At 38.0% G+C, this 14,834-nt stretch overlaps 1 non-coding gene and 2 pseudogenes across 3 annotated transcripts; 1 reads left to right on the top strand and 2 right to left on the bottom strand.

The window, feature by feature from the left end:
- The first annotated feature begins 233 nt into the window (after positions 1-233).
- On the top strand, positions 234-4,786 carry LOC147506607 (beta-1,3-galactosyltransferase 7-like; annotated as a pseudogene). The gene is made up of 7 exons (XR_015220834.1): positions 234-483; positions 547-653; positions 3,614-3,734; positions 3,814-3,901; positions 3,995-4,120; positions 4,434-4,543; positions 4,629-4,786. The product of XR_015220834.1 is annotated as a beta-1,3-galactosyltransferase 7-like (transcript).
- On the bottom strand, positions 648-2,815 carry LOC147506608 (inactive RHOMBOID-like protein 8; annotated as a pseudogene). The gene is made up of 5 exons (XR_015220835.1): positions 2,618-2,815; positions 2,353-2,516; positions 2,041-2,266; positions 1,836-1,962; positions 648-1,311 (listed from the first exon to the last, which is right to left on the bottom strand). The product of XR_015220835.1 is annotated as an inactive RHOMBOID-like protein 8 (transcript).
- A 6,227-nt stretch (positions 4,787-11,013) lies between the features above and the next one.
- LOC147506606 (U1 spliceosomal RNA) lies at positions 11,014-11,167 on the bottom strand. The gene has a single exon (XR_015194073.1). It is a non-coding gene; the product is annotated as a U1 spliceosomal RNA (small nuclear RNA).
- Positions 11,168-14,834: the final 3,667 nt, after the last annotated feature.

Here is a 14,834-nt window from a genome sequence, read left to right as displayed (position 1 = left end):
GCACAACGTGCGTTTTGCTTAGGAATAGCAGTGGTCCCCCAAAGGTACTGTCATCCCGTCTGGTCCCCACCTACATTAATAAAATGCATTAATTCAAATACGTGGTTCATAAGTGTGATATGATATCTAACTATTTTAATTATTAAAATTTAAATAGCGCGCCCCACCTACAGTTTTTGTCATACGTTTTTTTTGTTTTTTTTTTTTTTTTTTTTTTTATGCCATTCGAAATTTCAACAATTTCATTAGAATCTATGCCAAACACTATTGTTCTTAGTGGTGGATCTACTATATTCCCTGGCATTACAGACCGTAAGAGCAGGGAGATCATTGCTCTTGCACCAAGCTGCATGACGATTAAAGTAGCTGCACCTCCTAAGTGAAATTACAGTGAATGGAGGCTAACAACTTTGCCAAATCAGTGGCATCTATTGCTTCCAAGAGAGTACAGACTGTACAACTCAAGCTTTTCAGAATTTTGAGGTAAGCATATGCATTTGTTAATTTTCTAATATGTGGTCTGTCTGGGCCTGATCTTGTGAGAAGTTTACCTTCTGCAGAAATGGATTGACTACTATGGTCCTTTTGAAGCAGTTATTGTAGATGCAGCTGACATGGGTCTTTTCAGCCAAAGGAAATATTCACCATCTAAGGTGAACTTTGAAATGATTTGTCTGGCTAGAATTACATAACAATAAAAATATGAAGTTTTCCTTTTCTGATATATCTTTCTCCCTATAGATATTGTACACATCCTAAACATTCCATCCAAAGATTTAAATGATATATTGCATTGAGAATTATTTAGGTTGTCAGTTATCCACATATATGATCTGTTGGGTTTTTTTAGTATTATGGTACGGTTCTGCTGAATGCAAATCTTTGGTCGTACTTGGCACAATATGTGACCGATCAAGAAAATATACAATCATAAAAGCCATGGATTACTATTTACTACTGCCACTAATTGCAATGTTTTCCACAAGTGCTCGTGTATATTTCTCATTATAATACACACCAACAGTCACATGATCCAAAAGAATGTAAGCAAAATGGTGTATTTACATTCAACAAAATTTTGCTTGGTTACACTTAAAGCAGAAAAATTAGTAAAACTGCAATGTGTCCCTCCATGGCTCCATTGGAGTACTCCTTCAGTTGTACAACAAGCTGAAGCTACCCAATAAACTATGAACAGATTTGATTGCACAAGTCTCCAATCCTTGCTTTTGAGATATCAGCGTATGGATACATATGATATTTGTCATTACGTTTGCAAGCCACTGTCAATCATCCTGCACTTACCGTGACCTGTACATACAAAATCAGCATTAGGGTGAAAGTTGCAACAAAAAGGTTAAATATAGGGATTAGCTACATGCGAATGTGTAGACAGTAAGTTGTTTGCTTCTTATCAGGAAGGTTTCTCAGGACATATAGGATTAATTCTAGGCTAAGTACATTGAGTTTAAACCATTACATAGCTTGGGATCTGAGAACTATTAACACTTCACAGGCATATCAGCTTACTGTACCATATGTGACAACACCATAAGTCGTTATCATGCTTATACTTCAAACCCAACAACAGTCCTGAACACTCCTTCATTTCTTGGATGGATGCACAAAACGCTCTCCCAAAGACAACCTTAGCTATGGGTGGGGGATGGTCGGGGATCATTATGTTAAGGGAATCATAGTCTTATATCTGGCTCTAAATCGCAGTCCATCTATCCTATTTGTAGGACTAGAAGCCATATCGAAGGACTGGAACTTGCAATTAAAGAGAAACTAATAGCGCAACCAGACTTATTACAATCAATCAGTATATATACCTGGCAAGAAATTTCTTTGTCGTTGCAAGTCCACCTTTTTGAGGTAACACAGTCAATATGGTGACACCAGCTACAATAGTTGTTTGCATTCACTCCATGAAGAACTGCTGTGAGACCTCCAACGAGACTGTAGTGAGAATGTTGTACAATAAGAGTTCCACATCAGCAGGAAACAAAACTTACAAGAAGAGAAAACAGAACTTACACAAGAAAAAATAGAACCAACGAAATACTCCTCATTACTGGTTTGTCAAGTTTGTGCTTGAATTCGATAGAACTTTTGTGATTGTATTCAAACAGGCCTCTTTTGAATAAAATAACACCAACCCAAGAAGAATCCCAGATACAAATCCCCAATTATCCACATGAGGTAGGAAACCAACAGAAAAGGTGACCATCGCCAGGAAAAAAAGAGTAACCAATGCTGAAGGCTGTGATCAAGCATAGACAGGCAAAAAAAGAGTTGGACAAATAAAACAAGAGCATGTGAACAGAGAAATTTAAGAGCTAGGAGGACCTTATCAGAGTAAAGTTTCCAGTTTCGGATAAGTGCGGATAGCATAGCACCAAGTAATCCAAACAGAGCACCAGAGGAAGTAACAGCTGGGTTGTTTTTGATAAAAAGTGCAGCCGTCAAACTACCAACAAAGGCAGCGAGTATGTAGACGAGCCCAATCCTCCCTACAAAACAGAAAGAAATAAGAAATTGTAAGCATCAGCCACAGCCATATAAGAATTCTGGCCAAGTATTCCTTTGTTTCGGGAAATGATAAGCAACTCACATGACCCAAACTCTTGCTCCAAATGAACTCCAACAAATATTACACTTGAGAGATTGACAACTAAGTTAATGATCCCTGCATGAAGCCATGGGGGTGTAAAGAGGCGCCACATTTGGTATTGTTGTATCAAAAGTTCCAGCTGAAGAGCCCCCATTTTATCCAAGCTGCAAGAAGACATGCATCAAGCTATCACTCAACAAAGAATCTAAGATGTTTAATTGAAGTTTGAAGTATAAACTAGCGTATTGCTTAAAAGAGATATTGCATTGCATCTATGGCATCTCATGATTAGAAGCACACTCACATCTATCACATCTATTCATTTACAAACATAAACCTGCTATAACCAGTTAAACAATGGGGGAGCCTTCTACTATATCATCTAAATACGTACTGAAGTACGCTGGAACTGGTCTTACTGAGAGGATAATCACCATGTCATGGGTTATAAAATGTGGTTTTGAGTTATGTTAGCATCACTAACAGTTCCCTACGGCCCTACTCCTAGAGGATACAAACTTCACCTGTCTTTGAGTTTGGTCATGATGTTCCCTATGGAGCATCCTTCCTGAAACACAGGTCTTAGAGGCTTCGCTAAACCAGACATCTACAATTGGGTTGCTACATAAGGGGTTACCTTCCCTGACCGTTACAAACTGAAATTTTACGTCCTTCATTTGTCTTACCTTTTGATGGCTAATAGTACGGTTTCCGTTTTAGTAACCATGGTGGTCGTCATGAAGAATTTTATCATCAACAAGGGCAGAGTCAAGGGGCGTCGCAAATGCCCGCAAATAGTAGTTTGGGTTATCTATTTTTGTTTATTGATTAGTATGTTTTTATGGATTTTTTTTCAATTAAAATTTTTATGGAAGAGGCACAACATAATAACTTTCTTAGGCTGGTAATGTATTGAAGTAACTTCTGCGTGTTGATTAAATAAATGTGGCAAACTATAGGATTCAAGATCTGAATAATGTCCCTATTATTTAACAGGACCATGTTGAAAGGTATCACGAACTATCTGCAAAAACAAAGATCTTCTTTACAACGGCAATTGCGGAATGGGATGCTGATTTCTATGTCAAAGTGGATGATGATGCTCACGTAAATTTGGGTATGTTTTAGCCTACTATAGATTTGCATATGTCATTACTGAGTATAGGTTTTAAATTTTTAATCAAATTCGTATGTAGGTATGCTGGCTATTACTCTTGCTCGCCACCGTTCAAAGTCCAGAGTTTACATGGGGTGTATGAAGTCTGACCCTATTCTTTCTCAGAAGTAACTTCTCGAGCACTTATTTCATGATAACAGATTAACCGATCTCTTTGGCATCATAATGTTGTGATGTGTCCTAACTACTCTCATCTGTAGGAGTGTTAAATACTATGAATCCAAGTACTGGAAATTCGGAGAATAAGGGAACAAATACTTTAGACTTGCAACTGGTCAGATTTATGCCATCTCAAAGGATCTAGCTACATACATCTCTATCAACCAGTAAGACATATTCACCGTGCTTACTATAGTTACAATTTAAGTACCAAAAATACGTATAGGCCCATTTGAAATGGTCATAGTATCCATCATTGTGGTTGATATATTTCAGTGTAAGAAAGTGTCCACATGAATCACACACTTCTCCTGTGCTTTACAAACAATTACAGTTCTGTATGGAAGGTCCACTGGTTCCCGTTGTAGAAATAGGTGGGACAATTGTTCTGAAGGATAGATGTTTACAAAATTAAACGGAGTTCTACATTTTATTTCAGTTTTGGAGGTCAGACTTTGGGGTTGTTGTTTGTGATTGCAGACCCATATTGCACAAGTATGCAAATGAAGATGTCTCTCTTGGTGCTTGGTTTATAGGGCTCGAAGTTGAACACATCGATGAGCGCAATATGTGTTGTGGAACTCCACCAGGTAAGATTTTTCAAAAAATCTGTTGTTGAAGCTGTAAATTTATTATGGGTAAGTTTTACTTTTAAATTATTGTTTCCTTTTGTAGACTGCGAATGGAAAGCACAGGCAGGGAATGTTTGTGTTGCATCATTTGATTAGACTTGCAGTGGCATTTGCAAATCAGTGGAAAAGATCAAGGAAGTTCATACAAGATGTGGTGAAGGTGATGGAGCTATTTGGAGTGCCATGATCTAAGTTAATTAGATGAGGGTGTGGCAACATGTTTTATTAGAGTTCGTTACAGGATGTGTTTGAGAGACAGGATCTGTAATTGTTCACGTTAATCACAACTGTCGATATGCACTTATGGATCGGAAGTATTGATTACAAAGGTGTTTTAGATCATGTTAATTAAGATTATCGCTAAGATTTCATTTTATTTTATGAGCTTTACACACCTTTGTACTATGCAGTTATCTATTTTGCAAAAACTCCTACAAGGGGCTCTTTAGACTATGTATGGACTGTTTAATCCGGTTGTCAAATGTGATAAGATTGCTAATCATTAGTGAGCGGGAATTATCGAATAGTATGTGAACTTTTGGGTTGAGTCCTCTGTAACTTAATTTTCGTCATTGATAATTGGCAATATATAAAATAGAGTATGCTCTATCCATATCTAATATGTTCTATCCATAATAATCAAATTTTGCTTGTGAGTTTGAGGGCTACTTTGTTTTGTTGGTAAAATATTATATGCTTAAATATAATGTGCCGATGCTAACGTACAATAAGTTGTTAGACGTTAAGGATGAAGGAACCAATGTACATAAAAAAAATAAAAAAATAAAAATAATATAAATATATATATATATATATATATATATATATATATATATATTTTTTTTTGACAAATATATATTGTTCATGCACATAAATAGTGGTTATCATGTGCCATTGTACGCTCCCTCTATTTTAAATTACCAAGTCGCCTTGAATTGCTGAAATTCCCAGGTAATTTCTCGTTGGTTGAAGATTCTTGACTATAATAGGTGAAACTTCAAAATTAGTAGAATATCAAGACCTCAAGTATGGTGGGGCTTGCCTTGTGTTCATACGTACCAAACAAACTTATGGATGTTTAACACTTTCTGCTTCATAAATTTTTGTAGTACTACTCCATTTTTTCTGTATTCTTTCTTTTTGCTGAAATGTGGCTCTGTGGCCTTAAGTTCCGGTCATTGATTTTGGTTGAATGGCGAGATAATCTGATAGAATTCCTACCATTAAGTGACCTGCTCACCATGACCAGTCATCACAAATTAATAATAGATCCAGTTTTAGTTGTAACTATATCTCAAGATTTATGCAACAACATCTCAAATTGTAATATACCTCTTAACCGGGTACACTTAAGAGTCAAGAGTGTGTAGACATTTGAGATCTACACATTTGTGGGAACTGCACCTCACGATTGCATCACTTAATTTCTCACCCAATTTGTTAGGATTGACTATTGCTAATGTTGTTCTGATTCTTATACATCTAGGTGCTACTCTTCGATATAGTAGGTTCAATATAAGCGACGTTATGGACAAGACTTGGAGAACTTTAAATAGGTTAAATAGTTTACACTTCTATTGCTTTATTTGAAACAAGTGCTTATTACTATGTACATATATCATTGACTATGCTGAAATTTTCCAGAGCTAGTGATGAGTATGAAGATGTTGTTGATGAATTCATCGCATTCGCTTTGGCTCCTTTGATGGATAAAACAAGCATTAGATGTCCGTGCATTAGTTGCAAAAACTTTAACCATTTGAGTCCCGATATTGTAAAAGACCATTTGATCATTGAGGGTATTGATATGACTTATGATCCTTTCGTTTTGCATGGAGAAGAAGGGCAAGTGCATGTAGTAGATGAAGGAGTTGAAACTACAGACTTTAACCTCATTGAGACTTATGAGATGCTTAAAGCGACAAATGAGAGTAATAAGAAAGAAGAGTTTTCTGGTGATAAAAAAAAAAAAAGCCAAATTCCAAAAGGTAGTTGAGGAGTCTGAAAGGCCATTGTATGAAGGTTGTAGCAAGTATACGAAGTTGGAAGCAGTTGTTATGTTGTATAGCATAAAAGCTAAACATGGTTTGTCTAATAGAGGTTTTACAGAGTTTTTAGAGGCGTTGAAGGATATGTTTCCGGAGGGTAATGTTATTCCAAAGTCAAATAATTCGGCAAGGGCGCTGTTAAGGAAGTTTGACCTGGATTATAAGAAAATCGACGCATGTGTAAATGATTGCATGTTATACACCGGTGATTTTAAAAATGATGTGAGCTGTCGAAAGTGCAAGACTACACAATGGAAAACTGATCCTCATACAAAAAAAGTACACGAGAAGGTTCCAGCAAAGGTTTTGAGGTACTTTCCTATTATTCCAAGGTTCAAGAGGATGTTTCAGTCTATCAAAATGGCAAAACAGTTGACATGGCATGCATCCAATGAGAGTATTGATGGAAACATGCGTCATCCGGTTGATAGTCCTGCATGGAAACATATTGATAGCAGTTGGCCCTCTTTCAGTGATGAAGCACGAAATCTTCGACTGGCGTTGTCTGCTGATAGTGTCAATCCTCATCGCACTCTTAGCTCGAGGTATAGTTGTTGGCCAGTCATTTTGGCAATATATAACTTACCTCTTTGGATGTGCATGCGAAAGAAGTATTTGATGTTGACATTGATAATCCCCGGTCCTAACCAGCCAGGTAATAACATAGATGTTTATTTAAAGCCACTGATTGATGACCTGCTACTTTTGTGGACAGATGGTGTGGAAACGTATGACGCATACCGAAAATCCACCTTCACATTAAGGTCTGTTTTAATGTGGACCATTAATGATTTTCCAGCATTTGGAAACCTAGCTGGATGTGCAACAAAGGGCAGATTAGCATGTCCCAGGTGTGGCGTTAATACATGTGCAGATTGGCTAAAGCATAGCATGAAATTCTCTTACATGGGAAGTTGTAGGTTCCTTCCAGATGATCATCCATATCGTTTGAAGAAAAGTTGGTTTAATGGGAAGCAAGAACACGGGGCTAAGCCAGTTTCTTTGAAGTCTGATGAGATTTTTACTCAGGTAAAATCTATAGAAAATGATTGGGGAAAGATCCGAAAAGAATTTGAGAGATGATTGGGGAAAACCTATAGGAAAGAAAAAAAAGAAAACGTGGAAAGGGCATACAAGGTAAGCAGAAAAAAAACTGGAGGTGCAAAATTGTGGAAGAAACAATCTGTATTTTTTGATTTGCCATACTGGAGATTTCTTTTGTTAACTCATAATCTAGATGTTATGCATATAGAGAAAAACATTTGTGAAAGTTTGCTCGGAACTTTGTTGAATCTAAAAAAAAAAATCAAAGGATAACCTTAAATCTAGGAAAGACTTGGAAGAAATGGGATTAAGACCTGACTTGCACCCTGTACAGAATGGGAGTAGAACTTTACTTCCCGCATCACAATGCACCTTGTCAAAGAGGTACAATTGTCAAAGAGCAGCATATATCTCAGCTTCTTGGCAAAATCCATTAATAGAGCTACATAGAATACTTATTACACAACATCCTGCTCAAATTCAATTTTATTCTCTTCTATTTTTATTTGTCTGCTTCTCCATTTGGATGTAGATGGATGACTAGCTAGGTGCACTATGACAATTTGTCCAACAGTTGATCATATGGTTTATATTATTTGGGATAGTTAGGAATACGAATTGAACTATGTGACTGACTCATTTACTTCAGCATAAGTGTATTTGCTGAAATTTTAACTCTTCTAAGAAATTTATTTGAAGGCATGTTGTATTTGTATAGTACATAATTTTGTCTAATAAAATCATGGCAGGGGTGTCTGCACTAACCAAAAACTAGACGATACCGTGAGGATATTCTGTTAAGCATATGATCTGTAGAACAATGTTGCCAGATTATTGAAAATTAATATTAGAGATGTTTTTTGAAATACCAATGGTGAAACTGTTTGAGCTAATGGCTACATACAACATGTTTTTAGTAATGAATCAATGTTCATCCTAAATGGAATTGCGAGTTCTGATCCGAAATGCAGTGATCTCACTGAAACAATTGACAATTGTAGCGTATTGGGTGTTATGTTGTCTGGAAGTGACAAAGTGCATACTGCATGATAGATTATCATTATATATGATTGTTAGGTGTTATAAAGGCCATTGTAGGGGAATAAGTCCGGTCCTATACTTTTACTTCACATATGCTAGAAACACCTTAATTTCTGAGTTAAAGGGAAGGTGGTGCACATTTTTGCCTCTACAAAAAAACATCATATAGGTTCTTCAAATGCACAACTACCGTACATGAATAACAAGTGACTCCACGGTTTGGTTGGCATTTGCACTTAATAAAGAAGTTTGAGAGAAGACATCTTCGCTTTGTAGAGGTACATCTATCTTCAATATTCTTTGTGATATTTTCACTAATTTCGCTCACCGGGTCTAATTGTAGGTTAAACCAATAGTTCTGTGACTCAGCTGCCACTCCCGCCCAAGTAAAATGGATGCTCAAGTGAGTTTTTGGGTTTGATTTATTTGTATTAGTTATTGTTTTTCGATGAATATTTGATTGATTTCTATTTAATCCTTTGTACGAATGGATTCAAGAAAACTTTGGTTTGATTATTCTCTCATGTTTTCAAGACTTGGTACGAATAATATTGTAACAGATTTTTCATCATTCATTTTGTGTTAAACATCACTGTCACGTGACTTGAGATAGATATTCTTCTTCTCAACGTCATTACCCTATTGTCCTTTTTTGGTTGTGTGAAGTGCTATGCTCAATTGATCTGGCACCTGTGTCATATATATGTTATTTCTTTTCTGTTTTGCCCTTTCAACTAGTGGAAAAAGGGTTATTACCCAATTAAATTTGATTTGACATCTATCTAAAATTTGCTTGAGTATCCCCCTATTGTTAACCAGTCAACGTGATACAAAAGGAAAAAGATTTCTAGGTGTGTTGTTCTTTAAACTTCCCTTTGAAATGCAGTGTGTTCTTTCCATCCATAGATGTTCTCGATCTGAATGAGTATGGAGAATCTTGGGAGTCGACTTCCAAGTTGAAGCATCGTGATTGATGGTGTTCACTATTGATTTAGGATGGGATCAGAAGCAAATGGTGTATCTCTGTTTGTTTTACAGAGATGCTCAAGTTAGAAAAACAGGTAATTTTTTTTTCTTACCAAGTTTCCCTTTTTAATTTCAGCATGCTCATGTTTAGGTGTAGATGGTAGTATTATTGTACTAATGTATCTATGTGTTTTTTATGATTGTCGACAATACTTTTGAGCACCTCATAAAAAATAACTACAAAGCCATCCTCTTACTGTTCTAGCTTTTGTAATATTGAGTTGAGAAAGAGAGCATACCTCCATTGAGGACGTCTAATGAATAATGTATTGAATGTTTTAAAATCTGTCTTCGAGCTGGTATGAATTAAGTATTAGTAAGTTATCTTGCGTTAACGGGAAATGCATAAGCAAGCAATTCACAAAGTTAATGTTATTGTCACTTATAAATAAAGTAATTGAGAAACTTGTGCTACAATAAAAGTGGATGCATAAATTTTGATGGTGTATGACAATGACAGAATAAAGGGCTCCAATAGGTTATAAACTAAGAGAGAATTGATTGAAGTGGATCACTCCTTTGCATCCTAGACTGTTATTAGACTGTTATATGAAAGTAATATAAGTAAGGTAAAAAGGACATTGATTATGGCAGTGAAAAAGGTCAGAAGAGCAAAGATGAGATAATATTTAATTTTGTATCTTAAAATATAAACACGTTAAGAGTGGGTTTTTTGGAACACTTGGTATGGGAGTTTCCAATGCTCGATTGGCATCTCCGATTTTTATGGGGTTCACTCCCTAAGTTGTGCTATTGTTCCCCTTTGCTTCTATGTAAGATAGATATTAAATGTGTAATATTATATATGATATGTGATTTATTATGAGGTTTTGGGTGATCGAAGTTTCACTCTTTTGGACTTTATAGTTTATGAAACAACATAATAGTGTCATTAACATTGTTTCAAGTTATCAGAATTACTTGAGTTTGGTTGATGATATGTCTTAAAGGAGAATCTCACCTGATGTAGTAAAACCTTCAACGTTCTGAACAATGAAGCAACTGAAATATTTGAATTGATGCTTCAAGAGGTACAATGCTTACTGTCGTTATTTCAAATAATTCTTATTTATATATATAAATTTGTTCCCCGTGTATTCTTAAAATACGGATCTAGCTTTTATGGTGTTGTGGAACCACGTATTAAATTCTTCAAATTGTTTTTAAGTTGATAAAATTGTTTTTAAGTTGATAAAATAAAAAGTTTAATTAGTCTGACTCGAGAAATTTACCAGTACATTAAAATTTGAACTTTGATTTGGCAGGGGGTAGGGGCCGCGCGAACGCGTACCCCCCTACAACAAATTATGACGTAGACTATCTAAAGATATCTTAGGCGAACACCCCTCCAAAGTGCAATGGAGGTCACTAACCTAGGCCATGGAACTTCTTGATCGCCCATTGACCCCGTCCAGGTAAGTATGTTTCAATGTGCATCTCAACATGATTTTATAGCTCCATCTTTAGCTGTATAAACTCTTGCCGCCCCATGTGGGACTAAACCTTCTTTTCTATTTCATGAACTGAGTGTGTGCATAACACTAAATATGATCAGATCCCACCTTGGGGTAACCACATTGCCAAATAACAAATTCCAAAACTCGGGTTCTAAGTTTGTGGTCCTTTCTTTAGCAGGATGTTCATTGCCTTGTTCAACTGGCAATGCTCAGTTGGATCATGACCAACCTGATTACACACCCTGAGAATATAACTTCCCAGCCAATTTGCCTCTATACCAAGTAGCTTTTTCTTGGTAAATTTTCCCAATGGAACATCCATGTTGTATACACTAATACACTGACTGTCAATGAAAGATGTTTCATTGAAAGTAACAATGCAAAACTCATGTTACATAACCACTAGGAAGTACTGAAGTAGAAAACAAAGAACGTAAAACGCCTCTACTTGCTCACCATGGATGCATTTCACAAATAAGCTGCGGTGTCATACATGATCTATATGTTGGGGATTACACCAATACCAATCGGTTCCCCCACTACACAGATAACTTGTATGAACACAATTCAACTCCAGATAAATTCTAAATATCAACTACAACCTATACTAACATGCCCAACTCGCTAAACAACTATTAACAACAGATAATAATGTAAAGCAGTAAAAGCAAACCACAACACAAAGATTTACCGTGGTTCGGCCAATGATGCCTACTTCCACAAGAGCCAGTTCTTAATAAAGTGGGAAGGAAGATTACAATCTCTCCTTTCGGTCTCTCCCTTACTAGATCACTTTATCTCTTTACTGTGGTTGTCTCTCAGAAGGTTATCTCTTTTGTTTTAGTCCGATTCCAATCCTTCCTCGACTTGTTAGGTTCTCGTTGGTTAGGTTTTCCAAAACCTTGATTTTTGGTTTTATCTCCAAAACCAAATTTCGCGGTACCGTAGCAAGGCCCACAAATTATGTTCGGAGCTGGCGCTCGCTCTGGCCACTCGAAAGACTAAGTCGCTACCAAGACTGAAGCCGAGCTGGTCGCCTCTATGTTATCGAACTCGAAGCGAAGTCGCTTATCTCGAAGCGCTGGCGCCTTCGACATGCGCGATTCGAAGCCCCGCCGCTTCGCCCAAATTCGGTTTCTCTCTCATGTGAGGGATAACTCAACAATCTCCCTCCCTCAAATGGGGGGGATACCTCCATGCAATTGCCAAATCAATAGAGGAGTGGTCGCCATTCCGCAATAGCACAACAAACATCAAACTTACCTTTCGATAAGACTTTGGTCATCATATCCGAATCCGCTCTTGTTTATGGATTTTCTCGATACACAAATGCTTGTCTTCGAAAGTACTTCTCTAATCCAATGATAACGCGACGCAGCTGTGCTTGGATCTAGAATGAAAACTCGGATTCTTGCTCAAGTGGATGGCGCCTCGACCGCCACATAGAACTACAAACCGTTTTCGCTTTTAGCCCTAGTTCGTCGAAGAACCTCTTCATCCATAGCAACTCTTTGCAACACTCGTGGCTGCAATGTACTTTCGGCTTCAGAAGTGGAGAGGGCAACACACTTTTGCAACTTAGATTGCCAAGAAACCGCCCCCCCGCAAAAGTAACCGGATAACCGGAGGTGGACTTCATCGAAATCAACATCACCGCCATGTCCGTGATCGCAAAAGCCTTCAAGTAAGGGCTTACTTCCACCAAAACACAAACACGATTTGAAGTGCCTTTGAGATATCTCAATATCCACTTAACACCTTCCCAATGCTCTTTACCCGATTTGATGAAAATCGCTTACCACCCCAACGGCGAAAAGCAATATCCGGTCTAGTACACACCATGGCATACATCAAACCGCCCATCATGGATGCATAAGGAATCTTTTTCCATCCGACTCGCCATGCTCACCCTTAGGACACATCTCTTTGGTCATGCTGAACCGCCACCAAGCGATTAACCGACTAGCTTCGCTTGATCCATGTTGAATCTCTTCAACACCTTTCTCAATGTAGCTTTCGAGAAAAGCCACAACTTCCCACTCTTTCTCGCCACGAAAGTGATCCGCGATCCCAAGTATCCCGCTTTGTTTGACCCAAATCCTTCATCTCAAAGGACTTACTCAAGTCTTTCTTCAAATTTTGATATCTTGTTGATGTTTGGGCCAACTATCAACATATCATCCACATACGCTAATAGACAATGAAATCCCCATCCGAAATCTCAACAAACACACAATGATCTAAGCAGACTTTGTATCCTTGCTTTCCATAAAGGAATCAAACTTTATGTACCAATCGTCTCCCTTGTGCTTGCTTCAACCCATACAAGCTCTTTTATCGCCTTGCATACTAGGTGCTCCTTGCCTTTGACCTCAAACCCTCCTCGGGTCGGGTCCATGTAGACATCTTCTTCAAGGTCTCCATGAAGAAAAGTTGTCTTAACATCTAGTCGCTTCAACCTCTAGGTTCATACTTTGCGCCATACCCAATACCACCCTCGATAGAAGTCATCTTCACTACACAGAGAAAAATCTCATCAAAGTCAATTCCTTTCCTTTGACCGAATCCCTTCACAACAAGCGAAGCTTTGTGCCTTGGGTGAGGATTGTTCTCCCTCATGCTTGACTTTGTATATCCACTTATTCTTGAGAACTTTTCTCCCCGCTGGTTTCTCAACTAACTCATAAGTGTGATTCTTATGCAAAGAATCCATCTCGCCATGCATGGCCTTCAACCACTTTTCTTTGTCCTGCACTTTCAAGTGCCTCTTGATAGTACATAGGTTCTCCACCATCCGATAGTAGCACGTGACGCATGTGGTGGATACCGGTTGAAGCTTTAGTCTCTCTTCGCCGGACTCCTTGCCCCATCTCGGCCGGTGCCTCGGGAGGATACACTTCGCTTTTGCTCGGTGGTGGTTCATGCATCTCATCCGCATCTTCTATACCAATAGGTTCTATCCCATTATGAGCAATAGATTTTCATCATGAGCTTCAAACTCATGGTTCTCTGCAGATTCTCAATGCCTTCTCTCGCGACGCTCCACAAGAAACTCCGGTTCTCATTAACAAGATCATCGGTGAAAGCTTGTAGCTTCTCACCCTCCCTCAAAGTCCGCTATGGTTTGGTCTTCCAAGAACACAACATCTCGACTTCGATCACCTTCTTGTTAATCGGATCATAGAGTTTGTAACCAAACTTTTCATCTCCATAACCCGTAAAATGCACCGCTTGGCTTTGTCATCAAGCTTGATCTCTCATCCTTCTAATATGCACAAATGCCCCGCACCCAAATACCCTCAAGTATCCATAATCAACATCTCTGCCTCGACCATACTCTCCGGATAATCACTATTCGTGAGGCTTTGCTTCGGTGACAGTTTGATCACATGCACGACCAGACGCGATTGCTTCTACCCAAGAGTTTCTAGGTAGCTTAGAGTGAGATAGCATGCATCTTATCCTCTCTACAATGGTACGGTTCATTCTCTCGCTATTCCATTCTCATGCGCGGGTCTTGGGAACGGTCCGCTTTCATGACGAATCCCATGACTCGCAATACTCTTCAAATGGCCCAATGTACTCACCCCCATTATCCGAGCGAATACACTTCAACAACTTCCCAGCCTCTTT

The sequence above is a fragment of the Coptis chinensis genome, chromosome 4 (assembly GCF_015680905.1).
Source record: "Coptis chinensis isolate HL-2020 chromosome 4, ASM1568090v1, whole genome shotgun sequence".
In the NCBI taxonomy this organism is placed as follows: Eukaryota; Viridiplantae; Streptophyta; class Magnoliopsida; order Ranunculales; family Ranunculaceae; genus Coptis; species Coptis chinensis.
The sequence above is the reverse complement of the archived record's forward strand: the minus strand, read 5'-3'. Positions and strand labels throughout refer to the sequence as shown.